The 16,902-nt window shown below is 44.6% G+C and overlaps 1 protein-coding gene across 3 annotated transcripts in view; it reads right to left on the bottom strand.

The window, feature by feature from the left end:
* The window catches only part of LOC146682391 (protein MTSS 1-like), a 68,503-nt gene that overhangs the window by 19,324 nt on the left and 32,277 nt on the right, over positions 1 to 16,902 (bottom strand). The gene's annotated exons all lie outside the window — the stretch shown is intronic.

Below are 16,902 nucleotides of genomic sequence, written 5' to 3'. Positions count from 1 at the left end.
CACAGACTCAACAGACGACTGAAGAATCACCGCCTGGTCTCATGAGTCCTGATCCTGCTGCAACATTTTGATGGTAGATCCATCCTGCCTTATATTGGTGGTTCTGGCTCCTGCTGGTGGTGTGATGTGAACACTTCTTTTGGCACAGGTTCTGCCCTTCAGTACCAACACAGTATCATTTAAATGCCCCAGGCTGTCTGAGTACTCCGTGTACCCAGTGCCTGCTTCCAGCAGGATAACGCGCTGTGTCACAAAGTTCATCTCATAATGGTTTCTTGAACATGACCTTCACAGTCACCAGATCTCAATCCAATCGAGCACCTTCGAGGCAGGAACAGGAGATTCACATGATGGATGCAACTGACAGATCTGCAGCAGCTGTGTGATTCTGTCACGTGGTTTTAGACCAGAATATCTTACATGTTTCCAGCACCTTGTTGAATCTATGCCATGAAGAATTCAGGTCATTCTGATGGCCAACACAGGTCCAATCCAGCACCAGACCCTAAGGAAGCACCCACTGAGTGTAGCAAGTAATAAACCCTTAATGGATTATAGTAAAAACATGCAACCACCATCCTCAACATAACAGGTAAACACAAACCACAAGCTTTGACAAGCTATAACTTATCCTGTTTATAATCAGCAGGGATGCTAAATGTGTACAAACAGAATTATTCCCCTTACCTAAGATAGCAAAAACAACTGATGAATACAACACTTGTATGTCATCAGCTTGTGTTATATGGAGCAAATCTCTAGGAGAATGTAAACACACACACACACACACACACACACACACACACACACACACACACCCCTTGTCGAAATGACTGAACTGCAGAGCACTCGTACTTCTGTGTGGGTCTGACATCTTTCGCTCGTGCATTAGATCTGCACAGCATCAAAAATACATCCAAATGTGAGCCCTTCCACTCATGTACAGCTGTGATTTTCTTACCACTGGAGTCTGCTAGAGTAGCTTTGCATGATCCAGAATTCAGAATAATCCATTGTCCTCAAAGTCACCCAGATCTCAGCTCAGGTGAACATTCATGAGAGATTCTAGAGACGTGCCGAGCTGCAATCTACACCACCATCACAGCCACGCTGCATTAGCTGCTACAAGCTAAGGGAAACTCCTGGATTTGACTCTTTGCACTTCTACAAATGATGACTTGGATAATATTTAGTGTGAGCGCACAACAACACCGGATTTCTTCATCAGCTTACTTGGTAGAAAGCTTGTTCCAAGTATCTTGGACTGGCTGACATTCTTCTGTGAATTTAAGCCGAGTCAGAGTTCGCTGTTACTTTGTGTAATCTGAGATGTTATTAAAGGACAAAGAAGGTAGCTGCACCTTCTCCCACACAGCCACTCGATAAACAAACCCATGAAAACATGAGCTAAATAAATATCCTTCTGTATTCAAGACTGAAAACAAGGCAAACACATTTGATAACTTAACCAAGTTAATAAAGCAATTTCAGCAACTCCAGAAATGGACGGGATTCAACCCCCAGTGTCTTGCTCAGGGACACTCTGGCAGGGTGTCGGGGAGCTGACTGTCAGCGCAGCAGAAGCTCCACAGGCGCCAGATGGTCATCTTCTCTTTCCCCCAGACAGAACACTCCCTCCTGGGGAAAAGTTCACCACAACTCAGCCTGGCAGCCTGGAGATCCAGCAGCTCCTCCAACACACGCCAGCGCTCGCCTTCCTGTACATGTGAAGACCAACAACCACATTCCTCTCCAGCTTTGACTTCAACCTCTCCTGAATTCTTCACTTCTTAATATCCTGACTAGCAAATTCTTGTCTTTTAATATCGTGTATTGTGGACTTGCTTACTCTTTAACTTCTGGAAGGAATATCATCAGGAAGAGCCCTCACAAGTATACTGAGCAAACACACGAGTTGGCTGGGTGGGTGAACACTGCAATGCACCACTCCTCTCCCTTCCCGATGCCTTCCTCCTTTCCTCTTCGTCTTCTCTCCGACATGTTTCTGTCACACCCTTATGTCTCTTTTCTGCCTTCTCTTTAAGCTCCTCAGAGCCATCGAAGGCACAGTGAGGACGAGCCGTCCTGCTCCCAGCGCACATATAAGATGAAATAACATTACCCTACATGTGTGTCTATGATGGATTGCTGATGATTAAATCTTCCATGCCGAATTCTCAGCAAGTGAAAACGAAACAAAGTCCCAAATGGGAAGCTGAACCACATCAACGTGTAGAAGAAAGCTGCGTGAAAAGAGGCTCATAGCAGAGACACTGCAACAAGCATGACAATGTTAGTGCCGCTCCCGTCAGCTGAGCTTAACGGGTCAATCAACTTGTGTGAGTGAAGTGGAAGAAATGTACGGCAACCAAGTGCAAATAAAGATCAGGCTGTGGTTGATAAAAGGACCAAATTGTGTCAGTTCCAAGTTTGATAAGGTTTCAGCACTAAAACTATTTTTATGTTTACAGATAGTTTCAATTGCAAAGATGTATTAAAAACACTTTAAAGACTGGCTTTCTGACCCTAAACCTCTGTCGTGTGGTGTTTCTGGGAGCACACAGTGAGCTGTTTGCTTCTTTTGGTTGTAGACAGTAAAAAAAAAGAAAAAAGAAAAGTTGTCCCATAAACTGTTCACAACAAAGTTTGTAGAGGTTTTAAATAACCGTGTCATGATTCCTGGAAAGACACGTAAGCGCAAAGTTTTCCTGGCTCCCAAAATTACTCCAGCACCAAAGTAAGTGGAGAGCTGAACCCTAACTTGACCTGATTTATTTTATTTTGGAAGAAATTCTTAGGGCTCTGTTGATGTTATTGACGGTTTCTTGAACCCTGAAGCCTCGGGGCTGTACGGTCCATCAGCCATTCATCCATGTTTGATTTAGCCATTTCTTTAAGAAGCTCTGTTCACTCCAAATACCACCTCCTCTTCCACTTTCCTCTTGCCCTCCTTCACACCGTCTCTCCATCACTCCCATCCTCTCTCTCGTCTGTTCTCACATTCAGAGGAGGTGCTGCCTCCTCTCTTCTCACCTCATCTCCTCGTCTCTGCTGCCCTCCTCTGAGAAACAAGATGTCACACTTCAGAATCGGTCCAGGCCAAATTTCTCACCCGCCATCTCTGGTGGTGGTGCAAAATATAATTTGTCAGAATTGTTGCAGGGCTTCTCCGGCAAAGATTTTACGACGACAATAGAGTCAAAGTCAGAAAGCAGACCTCCAAATGAGCTCACTTTTGAAGGTCTATGTGAGCCAGACGTGCTGATAAAGCTGACATGGCAGGTTTTCTTACAGGACAAAAGGCCCGAGATGGCTTCTCACTGGCGATCTGAATCGTGCAGATCTGTGAAAATGATTTCATCTACAAACATTTGGCCTGAGTGCTGGCTGGGCAGCTTTCCACACACGCTGTAACTCCCCGTCTTTCAACCTTTTTTGACCTCATATCCTCAATTTCTCAGGACCACCACAGTCTGAGATAGCGTGACTAACAGTGCACTCTCTTTATTTTAGGAGGCAGCATCAATGATCTGAAGCGTTACAATTCACATTCAAGCCAAGAGGTGAGAGTCCTTTAAGTCAGATCATCATTCACTTTGTGTACACAAACTGTTCTTCTGATTTGTAAAGAGCCTGGTACGAATCTAAACAAATCAAATCTAAAACTACTAATGCGAGGACACCTGTTTATGTGGATGTGGTGATCCTGGCAGGATCTCCAAGTCGCTGTCTCTCTTGACAAAAGGCTTTATCACTTGCTCTTAGTGCTGTTTATCAACCCAAACCGTTGCCTAGTTTTAGAGAAATCAGCTGCAGAGATGTCTGGCTTCTCTTGATTATAAGATGTGTTTAAAGTGCAAATAAATACACTCAAAATAAATTAAAAGAACACTTTGAAAACAATGGGGAAAAACATGCATATATATCTATAATGATATGGACTAGGTAACGTTTTAGGAAGGAAACAATGCCACATATTTTGATGAAAATGATCAACCTACACAAGCTGAATACAAAAACAACTCAAAAATCTAAGTAAAAAAAGATGCAGCAGGTTAGTTCACTTTGCCAAAGTTTCCATGAGCAACTCAAAATGCTGCTCAGTAGTTTCTGCAGCCGCCACAAGCTGCTGTGGACGCCTGACAATATTGGGACATGCTCCTAATGAGACGATGGATGGTCTGCTGGGAATCTCCTCCCAGATCTGGACCAGGGCATCACTGAGCTGATGGGGCCAGTCAGTGGTATCAGTCCCTTCCTCCTCTAGGAAATGAACCCTAACCCACTGCACCAGCGCAGGGTCTAAAAATTGCTCCAAGGATTTCCTTTGGCTAAGTAAGGGCAGTCAGAGTGCTGTTGTTGCGCCTGCAGATATCTGTATGTCCCTCCATGGATATGCCTCCTCGGACAATCGCCACCAAACCACTCATGCTTAATGTTACAGGCAGACCCTTTCAGGTCTGTCACGTGAGCTCAGGGTGGAAAGTGGTGGACCTGGTATTCTGTGGCAAATGCCAGTCTGGCTCCACGGTGCCAGACAGTGAGCACAGGGCCCACCAGAGGATGTCCGGCCCTCATAAAGTCTGTTTCTGATTACTCAGTGGCCTGTGGAGGTCATTTGTAGCTCTGGCAGTGCTCATCCTGTTCCTCCTTACACAGTGATGCAGATACAGATGTTGATGGGTTAAAGACCTTTTGCAGCCTGTTCGGCTCTCTTAGAGTAACTGCCCGTTTCCTGAAATCTCCTCCAGGCTCTTGAGACCGTGCTGGGAGACAGCAAACCTTCACACACTGATGAGCCATCCTGGAGGAGTTAGAGTGTGTGTCTGAGCTCCGTAATAGTGACACTACTCTAGAACTCTGTATGTTAGTAATCCATTATTGCCATATTACACATAAAAGCAACTTGGGAAAACTACTAAGACATAAAACACATGTAGCAGCTCAATACTCTTTGATCTATCCGCACACATCAGATGCACTGATGCAGTGGTATAATTACAGTAGATTAGGTCACTTTGCTGTATTTTATGGCTGTAAACTGTGATCTGTTGCGTTCACACTGCTCCAGGCTATAAAGTGGAAAATTAACTTCCTGGTGTCTTTTTCTCACGTCTGTGTGCACAGAGACGCATCGATGTCAACACAGCTCTGCTCTCCCATCTGTACCCCACAATTTACATTTTAGTGGATTGGTGGAGCCACAAAACATAAAAACATAAAATTGCCTTCCATCCACACCCCGAACGTGCTGGCCGAAGCCGCCAAGCTTAACAGCTCTTCTGGCAGAAACGCTGGGATGATCACGCTCAGTGTGACATGATGTAAACGTCCGTGGCGTCCCCTCAGCTGGGCTGTGATGTTAGTTGGCTGCACAGTTCTTTGGGTTGGCAGGTTGTAATTCGCCAGAAACCAAATGGTTCCTACATGAAACTACTCAGAACAAGGTTTGTGTGTTTTCTGAGTAACTGGGTCGGGATTGCAAATGTATATTTTTTTCATTTGTCCTTTTCTTGAAGAGATTTGAGCACCACAAGGCGAGTGGTGTGTATGAAAACAAGGCAGACCTCGCTATAGCAGTTCTCTGTAAAACTGGGTAACTCACACAAACACTGTAGATCAATAATCAGCACTGCAACACACACATTTGACTTTAGTAACCTTTTAACTGAGTGCAAATGCTGAGCAGAACAAACAAAAGGAGATCATTTTAGAAAAATAGCTGAGTAAGGAAACTAATCTCTCAACTTTCATCACAAACAGTACAAAGGTTTGATTTTTAGTCACAGTTCAGATGAACTTCATGTCCGGTGTTAGCAGGCTAGAGCTCTTCCTGCAGGGTCACAATCAGTCAATCAGTTATTGGTCAAATGCAGCTGATTGACCCGACTTCTCACTCGGGCCCTGTGTGTGTGTGTGTGTGTGTGTGTGTGTGTGTGTGTGTGTGTGTGTGTGTGTGTGTGTGTGTGTGTGTGTGTGTTATTGAGACCCAGCTGACCCAATTCAGTGGGACAGAGCAGCGTCTCTGTCTGAGCTTCAGAGCGAACCGGCTGCAGGTCAGACAGAGACGCTGCTCTGCAGACAGAACGGCCCGAGGCTCCACAACAGCTCATCTGCATGGAAGACCAAACTCGGCCCGTTTAAACCCTCAGACAGAAGAAGCCCTGGCCGTGACACCACACAGGAAATTAGTTGTTAGTCAGAGACCAGCAAGAAGGGAAAGAGATCAAAACTGAGGCCGGACCGGAGCGAAATGAAGGAAACATGCTAATCAACAAGGAGGTTCAGACATCTCAACCTATGAGGAAAAAAAACCTCTCAGGTAACGTTAGTTAGAAACCAAAAACTACTTCTGGAAACGTGTTAAACAGCACAGATGATACAAAACAAAGTTTCTGTACCTAACATAAGATTCTGCTTTGGGATTACATAGGATGCGGTCTAAATTTGGCACAATTCTGACGGAAATCGGGAATTATCTGAATAAATAATGAGCAAACGAGACTGATTCAACTTTTTGTGCCAGCGTTCATTACTCTGGACCACAAAAAGACTTCAGCCAGCGCCAAACACAGAGCAGAATCATCCCTTTGCATTGGAACAATCTCTCGTCTCATCCGTTTTCTTCCAACAACCAGCAGCTCCAACAGTGAAGCTGTTCGATGATAACTACGTAGTGTAGTTTAAAATGTTATGCACATATGAGAAGAATATAAATAAGTGTATATTGTTCTTTTTGTCTGTGTTCATATAGCTTTGATTTTAGACTCATAACTTTCATAAGAGCTCATCAGGTAAAAAGAGATAACCCAATAATGTCTGTTTATAGAGATAATATTGTTGTTGTGAATGTTTTCATATGACATCACTTCTACTTGAGTCGGTAAAAGCAGATTTTACTTTAAAAAGCTCAGTGACGTCAAAAATTAGAGGAAAATAAAACCACTACAAAACGGTACAGTAGCCACGCCCCTTTTCTCTCTCATTTCTCATCTCAGAACAGCTGAGATTTATCTGGTAGATAAAAACAGCAGAGCCTCAACAGTAAAACGCTGCTTACATGTTGATGAATCAGTGATATTAGTACGTCACATAAACTCAGACGACAGCTAGTATGGACATTCTCACTTTGATATATTATTGAGTGTTATTAGTAGCTTGAGCTCAGGAAAGGGTCTTTCCTCCTGTACGTCCCTGTCATCTCATAATCTATAGCAAAAACTATGAATTATTTTATTAACTGTAAAACTTCATTTGTAATCCACAGCCTAGAGCGTCACAGCTGCAGTTTCTTTAGCATTAGTAAAGCAAAAAGCTGCAGGATAGGTGAGCAGAACACAACTGCACCAAACACACAGGCGACATTAGCGACCCGATGGCTAAGCACTTACTCTTCTACACTGCGAGCTGCTGCAGTTGACCATATTCCTCTTTCAAAGAGGTCATAGACAATGAAGACTTTCTGGAATTATAAATACAGGCCACTAAATATCCTGGTTTATGAGGACTTTGATTTTACTCATGACCTTTATTTGCCTTTAAAGAGGAGCTTTTGTTACCTGTGGTTGATGTGGCGGTGTGATCTTTTTCCTGTGTGATGTGGGTTGAATTTAGTGAATGATTGTTGATATCTGTCCAGGTAACTGAAGACTCGTCCTGTTGGAGTTTAACTTGAGATTTTTCAGCCCTAAGTGGAAGCTGATTGACCCGACTTCTCACTCGGGCCCTGTGTTGTGTGTGTGTGTTATTGAGACCCAGCTGACCCAATTCAGTGGGACAGAGCAGCGTCTCTGTCTGAGCTTCAGAGCGAACCGGCTGCAGGTCAGACAGAGACGCTGCTCTGCAGACAGAACGGCCCCGAAGTTTTCTACTCTGGGAACACCACGAGGAAGGATTTGGTGCATTCGTGGACTCTGGACTCAAACAGAGTTCTTTGATATTTGAGTTTATGCTAATGTTTATTTGGCTCCGTTTGAATTAGGTTATTTGCATCTTTAGTACTGAATAAAACAGCGAAAGACTTGATTTTACTCAACGAACTCCTGGATGATGTTTGACCTTCATGTTGGACGTCATTGAAATACTTTTTAAACAACTTCAGCTTTCAGCGCCACAAACGACAATCACAAGCATCGGCAGCTTTCTGGGTAAAAGACAGAAAAACTTTTTGGGAAGTGTCCTGGGGCACGACTCTAATCCAGCACGCACACTTTCAACCCCAATTTAAAAATCGAGATTCCTGACCGACTTTTCCGAGACGAGAACCTCGCTGTCGAGCGCTCTCGACACTTTAACCAGCGGATGTTGAGCCGCGTCAGCGCGGTGTTGAAGTGAACAGTGGGTGACCTGGAATCTAAGACTGGAATTTAAATCCATCCGACTGGGACGTGAGCTCAGCCATCGCATTCCCACAGGAGCAGCTCCACACGAACACTGGTGGAACTGGGCTGAGGAACTGGAGCAGCTGAAGCATCTCACACACACTCTCACACACACACACACACACACACACACACACACACACGCCCAGCAGGACAGGCAGTAAATCAGTGTCCTGTAGAACGAGACTATATTTCTTGTCTTGTTGCTACAGGGACGTTACTACTAGGGAGCTATTTTTGAGAACTGGAGCATGAAGGAGGAGGAAAAAGAATAAAACAACGACAACTGGAGCTGCAGAGGACAGAAGATGGGATACAAGAAGAAAAAGAAAGGAAAACTGGAAGATTGAAGTGAAAATTAAAAGGAAACAAAGACTTCAACGACCCTGCTCGTCTTCTTTAATCCCAAACCCAAGTGTTACGGTGCAAACAACAAAAAACACAGATAAAGAAAAAGAAATACTAAAAGCTAAACCACGTTGTAGCCTCAGTTCTAACAGGCCAAGAAGTCACATCCAACCCACAGACCCTAAACATCAGCTCATACCCTTGCACACATTCACAGAGAAGACCCTATATAGAATTTACACCCTTTGGACTGCCTTAGGCCCCAATTCCAGTGTATCTGCAACCCGCTTTGCAACCCACATCCCCTTAGTGTCTTCATTTCATGCCAAGTGTAATTATAATTGGTGTCATATCTAATATCATATTGATGTCCGCTCTGTTCTTGAGTTTACTAGATTAGTTTTTGATGCATTGCCGCACTGTCAATGACAGTAAAGTGTTTCTGACTGAATCGCAGTAAAACGGTTTCAGTACTTTGTTCCTTTCAGTTGCTGTAGTGACAGCAGTGCATTCAGTTGTCTGTGGGTTGGTCTCTCTGTGGGTTTACCTGTAGCTACAGCAGGATCATCTGGGCAATGCTGTCAGCTGCTCTTACTCGTGTTTTCTGACCAACTCAGATCAGTTTTTAGTTACATCAAAAAAGAGAAAAGTACCCAAACTCTGACCTTTGAGAGCAACAAACGGGAAACTTACTCTTTAAAAAAGGCAGCAAATGTGCAAATCTGTTAAAAACTGCCTCCACCTTTACCGCGACTGCAAAATCTGGATCTTCTTGTGTGCATAACAAAATAATTACAAATTATTATTTTAGGATGGGATGTTTGTAAGGAAATTTCACATAAAAATAACTCTCAAAAATGTGGTTTAAGTACACAATAATTTAAAGTTGTAAGTTCAGAGAGTGGCTTCATCGGGTGAGGGCCTCCAGCTCGCACTGGAACGGTTCACAGCAACGGGAATGAGGATCAGCACCTCCAAATCTGAGGCCATGGTTCTCAGCCGGAAAAGGGTGGAGTGCCCACTCCGGGTCAGGGATGAGTTCCTTCCCCAAGTGGAGGAGTTCAAGTATCTTGGAGTCTTGTTCATGAGTGATGGGAGAAGGGAGCCGGAGATCGACAGACGGATTGGGGCTGCAGCTGCAGTAATGCAGACGCTGCACCAGTCCATCGTGGTGAAGAGGGAGCTGAGTGTAAAAGCGACGCTCTCAGTTTACCGGTCGATCTACGTCCCTACCCTCACCTATGGCCACGAGCTGTGGGTAGTGACCGAAAGAACGAGATCGCGGATACAAGCGGCAGAAATGAGCTTCCTCCGAAGGGTGGCTGGCCTCTCCCTTAGAGATAGGGTGAGAAGTTCAGCCATCCGGGAGGGGCTCAGAGTAGAGCCGCTGCTGCTCCACATCGAAAGGAGCCAGCTGAGGTGGTTCGGGCATCTGACAAGGATGCCCCCTGGACGAGGTTTTCTGGGTGTGTCCCACTAGGAGGAGGCCCCGGGGCAGACCCAGGACACGCTGGAGAGATTATATCTGTTGGCTGGCCTGGGAACGCCTTGGTGTTCCCCCGGATAAGCTGGAGGAGGTTACTGGGGAGAGGGAGGTCTGGGCCTCTTTGCTTATGGCTGCTGCCCCCGCGACCCGGCCCCGGATAAAGCAGAAGAAGATGGATGGATGGATGGAAGTTCAGAGAGCAGGCTGCTATGACTAAACTGTCAATATGTGATGAAGGTGCAATCCCAGCAGCTTCTTTAATCCGCAAAACCCCAGAGTTTGGCATCACCGTACATTAGCACTTTGATTTCACTCTTTTTTCCCTTGCTGCCTGTCAGTAACACACACATGACCACAGCTGTGATGCCATTAAGTTCACACTCGGCACAAAAGCCGTAAAGAAGTCAAAAATCATTTAAAAGGTCCCACAAAACTTCAGCTTCTCCTGTCAGTCTGCTGCTGCGTGACAGAAGTAAGTAATCAGGTGATGGGCAGCGTTAAATCAGGCGCATGGTGTTGCCTGGTGGTTGCATCAGTCAGCATCGCTCTCTGCATATAGCCAAGGTCACTTTACAACTTCAATACGTCTCACGTGTCAACGTGTCGCTCGCTGTCAATCTCTTTAATGCAGAGGCACGAAATACCAACTTCCTGCCAATTAGCCACACGTCACAAAGGTCACATTGAGCTCAAATGGAAACAAAGAACTCATATTTCCCATTAAGTACTCCACAGCACACAAACATCTTGATGTCTTTGATCTCTTTTTATGTGAGAGCTTCTGTTTGTACGGAGCGCTGCAGTAGAAATATCATGAGTGCAGCTTTGAGTTCAGCCCATTTGATTTTTTAAACGTGCAAAAATTTCACAATTTTCTTGAGGTCCGGCTTCCTGAACCATGGAGACAGAAACAAGATGATGCATTACCTGAACTTCTATATTTAGCCTAAAGGCTGTGGGGCATTTGGATGAGAAGCTATGAAGTCGCTGACAATAAGAAAACGTGCAGCAAAAGTCTGAATATCTGTTATCGATGAATGTGGCAGCACCAGATCTGATCACATTCAAGCGTCGTTGCTCCATCTTTAAGCTTTCAAAATCGCCTCTCCTAACTGGGATAGAGGACACACGCAGTGGGAGTGTTTTTAGGGAGTAAACAGAATTCCTCACATCTCACGGAGGGGCGACCGGGGTCGTACAGTCCTGGAATACCACACACAGAAGTGGGGAGGGGAGCGATCCAAGGATGCCTGCCAACATAGGGCTGCAGTCTTAGGATGCTTTCTGCAGTGTGTGTGTGTGTGTGTGTGTGTGTGTGTGTGTGTGTGTGTGAGAGAGATACAGTAAAGGCTTAAGATTCTTTAAATAACACCTCCCCTCTCTCGTCACGTCCTGAGGTTGGAAAGCTGTTTGCTGCTGTTGGGATTCATAGAACGCAACAAGACGAGCAGCAACAATTTAACGATGTTTTTAAGAGTTCATGTTGGTTTGCATCATCTGCTGTTTTATCTTTATTTTTTATTTTCAGTCATCTAATTCCAGCAGGCAGTCGTACGGTTTGCGCCTTTTGCGGTCGTATCTGCTGACCCGACACGGTTGTAACGGGGGCGGGGCGGGGTTGTCACGGACACTGATAACTGTCAGTCATCAGCGGTGAGACAGCTGCCGTCCTGTCAGCTGCTCCGACCGCGGCTCAGTGAGCCGCTGCAGGAACGCTGAGCAGGAAGGAAAACTGAGCGCGTGGCACGTGTTCGCTCCAAGTGTTCCACTATTAAGAAAAAAGGTCGAGTTCATCAGAATAACATTGCTTATAAAAACGTGTGTATCATAACAAAGAAAGACTTATTGTTTTTATAAAGTGGCTTCAAAAAATGCTGAAGAGTTTGACATTTTAAAAAAAGATTCTCAAAATCTCCTTTAACCTCCCCGAACGCTTTCATGGCATTTTTAATTCTCTGATGGGACCTGATGAATGTAAAAATTACCAGATTTTTGTTTCTGAGAAAAATGAGATCTACATATGAGGACATTCGTTTTAAATTTCGATAGAACAGTGGCAGCATAGTGTCCTCGTACGAGGATATCAGGCCCTTGTAGAGCAAATTTTAGTATTTTGGTCTAGACAACCCAAAATGTGACGTCCACATATGTGGACACCAGGTCCTAGGAGGTTAACCTAGGACCTGGTGTCCCTTGAATTCATGTGTAGTTATTCATTCGTGCCTATAATCACAGCTGTGACTATCAGACAGAAGTCAGGAATATTGCATCTCACCTTAACATGCCTCCACCAACACCTTCAGTGTAATTCTACCTCTGCCATGTGAGTAAAGCAGCTCTGACCCATCGAGACGTAGACACTACGAGGCCTCTGAAGCTGCGCTGTGGCATCAGGCAGTGACGTGTTGGCTGCAGGTGCTTTCAAATGTGAGGTGGGACATCCGTGGATCAAACTTGCAGTCAGGAGATGACTGATTACACCGAGATGTTGGAGGTCTTGTACTCAATTTGTATAGCGCTTTACTAGTCCCTAAGGACCCCAAAGCACTTTACACATCCAGTCATCCACCCATTCACACACACAATCACACACTGGTGATGGCAAGCTCCATACCACCCGGTTATCAGGGTTTCGTTTGTTACAGCGACCTGGACATTATGACCACGGAGCAGTCACGCCTTCCAAAAAACCCATGAAAGATGAGAAGTATAATCAAAGCTGTTTAAAATGACAAACCAGAGTTTCCCAGCTACAAATGTTTAACAATTCAATGACAGCAAGAGAAATCTTGGTTTGTTATCCTGGTAAAAATCCTAGAAAGACATTTTAGCTCGAGTGGAAAATGTTCTGTGAGCCATCCTAAACTTTGACAGCTCTCCAAATGCTGCACATTTAAAGCACAGCATCATTCGGTCTCGTTACAACTCCCATGTGTCGGTGAACTATTGCACAACCAAAGCGGCCAATTTATCTGCCTCTGAGGAGCTCGCTCAATGAGGTGAATATCTGTGGAGATATTTATGGACGAGATGGACAGTTTCGTTGTTCCTCTGACAGCTGCAAAAACAGAATGAATGAAACAACTCAGAGGACAGAGGGACCAACCGACCTCACAGCCATTAGGCCTCACACACACACACACACACACACACTGACCACACACACACACGTGAGACAGGTGGAAACCTGCTTCAATGTACAGAGAAACAGGAATGCAGAAACCAGATCGGCTGATATCAGACGCTCTTTAATCCAACGTTTTAAAACAGCGTCCAACGCTGTCGTCCCCATCTTTGAAAGATTTCAGCCAACACACACACACACACACACACACACACACACACACACACTCTTTGAACTGAGACTAAAACAAAGCAAAGTGAGCGTTTGATTTGTTTGACCCGAGCTGCTGCCAGCCCCTCAGGCGAAACCACAGCTCCTATTTCACCGCTAATCTGTAGTCTGAAAGAGTTGGCAGGCTCACGGTGTACACCCACTGCCCTCTGAGTGTGTGTGTGTGTGCGTGCGTGCTTGCGTGCAACAGAGAGGGAGTCTGAATGCTAAAAGCTTGTGTCACTTCAGAGTTCGACCTCTCTGGTAAAGACGCTGTTGCCTCTTGTGTTGCTGCAGCAGCTTCTGTGCAATTTCACAGATTTGCAGCCCGAGTAAGAAAACACAGCCTGTGGTGCAATTGCTGCGACATAAAAACACATCTGTGGTCAAAAGTCACATCGAGATCATTTTTCTTTTCCACTGCAGGTGTCGCAGTCACTATTACAAATGTTTGATGGTTTGAAATCTGCCTCCACTGATGGATGGAGTTAGGGATGGGTATCGTTTAGGCTTTATCCGATACCGGTGCCAAATCGGTACTTTTGAAACGGTGCCGGTGCTTAAACGGTGCTCAAACTGGTGCTTAAAGAATGGAGAACACAAAATTGGTCCAAAAACCTCTCATGTTCAGCTGGTTTTTTGTAAAAAGATAACAGTGTTAGCCTTTTCTGCAGCTATGGGGCATATATGGTATCACTCTTGGCTGGAAGCAGTGTTTAAACAATGGAAAAAACACAAACTTTGTCCTAAACCTCTCATGTTTAACGTTTTTCCACTTTTTCCTTTGGTCATTTTAGCCTTTTTGGCCAGGGTGAAGGGAGCATCTGCCATCAAACAAGAAGACAGCCGCATGTAGCTATGATGATGTTTGCTAGTTCACCTTACCTGCATTAATGTAATAACGTGGTTAGCCTACTCAACGTAAATTACACACAAACAACATTAAGCTCCTCACGCAGAGAAGAACGGCTGCTGCTGCATCATCATCCATCATCATTTCTGCTACACTGGTAGGGCTAGGGGCCAGGACTCTCCTCTTCGGGTTCTTGGGGGATGTTGCTAACTCCGGGTCCGATAACAGGCACCACAGTAGATGTGCTCGGTGTGAGGTCTCGCAGCAAGCTATCAAATACAGCGCATTTCTCGGCTTTTAAAAAAAACGCTATGCGTCGCCAGGTGTTTCATCGGATTTGAGGTGTTACCTCCTTTGATAGTATCACAGTATCAGCTTAAAGCACTTGTTGCTGCTGAGTTTGCATCTTTTGCTGTGAAGTACAGCCAGACTTTTGACCGCTTCGCCTTGGGCATTTTAATCTGTAGCTCTGCTCTAAAAGATCGTACGTACCTGGACCCGCCTACTATCCTCGGAAACGTAAAATGATTGGCTAGAATCTAAAGTGTATCACAGCTCAGGAAAAAAAAGCACCGAAATAAAGCACCGAAATGTGCGCTGCTTTTCGGTCTGGTTACTACCGTTTATGTCTGAACCGGTGCCATGATACCGGTACCCATCCCTAGATGGAATTTAATGACGAGGTTGCAAACACCGCCATCATCATTGGTTTGTTCTATTATATTTTTTGTAGTTTAGTTTAAGCTGCACTTTGAGCACTAACAACATGCTCGGAGTTGATGTGCAGAGCTTTAAGGTCGGCGGTTCAGGGTTGGTGCAGTGTTCCTTCACCTATTCAGGCCATGAATGAATATTTGTTTTTATTACTTATCTGATATTCAATATCTTGGATGCATATTCTGCGTTTTATAGTTCCTTAAATATTGTTTGCATATGTGAAATTTTCCATCATTGTTGTTGTGCATTGTGTCCAGCAGTGTCTGCAATCGAACAGCTGAGTCAGATTGGAATTTTTGCCACAGCACATCTTTTATTACTCTCATCAGGTTCTTCTCCTATAAGAACAACATTCGTTTATCATTTTATGTTGGTGGAACTCAAATAAATGCACTCACCATGTTTGGGGGCATTTTTGATTTCATGACTTAATTCTCTCTGCGAGACAAACCCAGCGTGTGGAAATGGACTACCAGTGGTTTTCTAGTCTCATCCCCCACTCGATCACTTTACACTCAAACTGCATGTAAAACCAGGCACAGCCATCATGTTGTCATCCCCCTGGTTTGGGACTCCACATTTTGATGTCTCAACTTTGGTATTTTGGGCATCGCTAGGTTCAGTTTTTGTTGCCTGATGTGACCATATTTGGACAAGAAGTAGGATTGTCAGCTATTTCAACAAGCTTGAAGAGAGAGCTGCATCAACAAGCTTCAACCCACAACAGATACTCGCTAATCAGTAAACACTAGCATTTCACTCGACAACACTGGAGCACGGTTGTATCTTAAAGTTTGTACGACACAGTAAGCCATTAAAGACACTCCAGAAGGCACCAACACCACAAACATGTTTCAGAGGTCTAGTTCGGTGGTTCAGATTAACATAGGTGAGGGCTAGCACTAAACTATGGGTTGATTATCAGTCTGTACAGATACCAATAATCTGAAATCTTAACAGTACTGAAACGGGTGACGAAACTCTGTCTGCCTACAGATGGTGTGGAGGGAAAGCCTTTCACAGAGACCAACTGTTAGCTGTAAACATGCTATTTACACAGCTGAAGCCGAGCTTTTAAAAAGCAAAAAACAAACAAAAAACCAACATGGGACTGTGAGCGTACTGACTCGCTTTTGGGGCCAGCCTCAATCAAGGACGTGCAGAGTGAACCTAGTGGTGAAAGTCAGAACTGCAGGTCACATATGAGAGCCTAATACTTCTTCTAATGGAAGAAAATGCTACAAATTCCTCTTCCAGCACATGGAGTAGTCATTAAAGCCAAAAAGTGTGATTAATGTTCATTATTCAGACATGAAACCTTATTGCTCAATTGCAGGCAGTATGAGCTGGCACCTTTGCTTCAAATCTAAGAAACTGTTAGTTCTTTCTCTTCTTTAAATCGTACAATAATTCATGCAAAAGAAAATGTGCCGGCGTCTTAACGGGTCTGACTGTAATTATCAGCAGCGGCAGAGTCGCAGCAGTGAAACTGGGATGTGTTGACAGTAAACAGCAGTTACTAGAGTGCAGACAGAAAAGCTTTCAGCGAGGAAAGAAAAAGGAAGAGATTCAAACAGGCAGAGATAATAACAGTGTGCGGAGAGAGTGTGTCTTTGTAGCTCCACCTTATCTCCGTATACAGAAAGCACTTAACACTAATTACACACGCAGACAGTCTGAGGCAGCGGCCAGCGCTGCTCGTCTGCTGTTTAACAAACTAATCTTTCCAAAAGACTGAGACTGATGGAGAACCGCTGCTGTGCACACCAGTATGACCAGAACT

This window comes from Copadichromis virginalis, linkage group LG22 (genome assembly GCF_057382275.1).
Source record: "Copadichromis virginalis isolate Kocher_CV1m ecotype Utaka linkage group LG22, C_Virginalis_male_GT1.1, whole genome shotgun sequence".
Taxonomy (NCBI): domain Eukaryota; kingdom Metazoa; phylum Chordata; class Actinopteri; order Cichliformes; family Cichlidae; genus Copadichromis; species Copadichromis virginalis.
The sequence above is the reverse complement of the archived record's forward strand: the minus strand, read 5'-3'. Positions and strand labels throughout refer to the sequence as shown.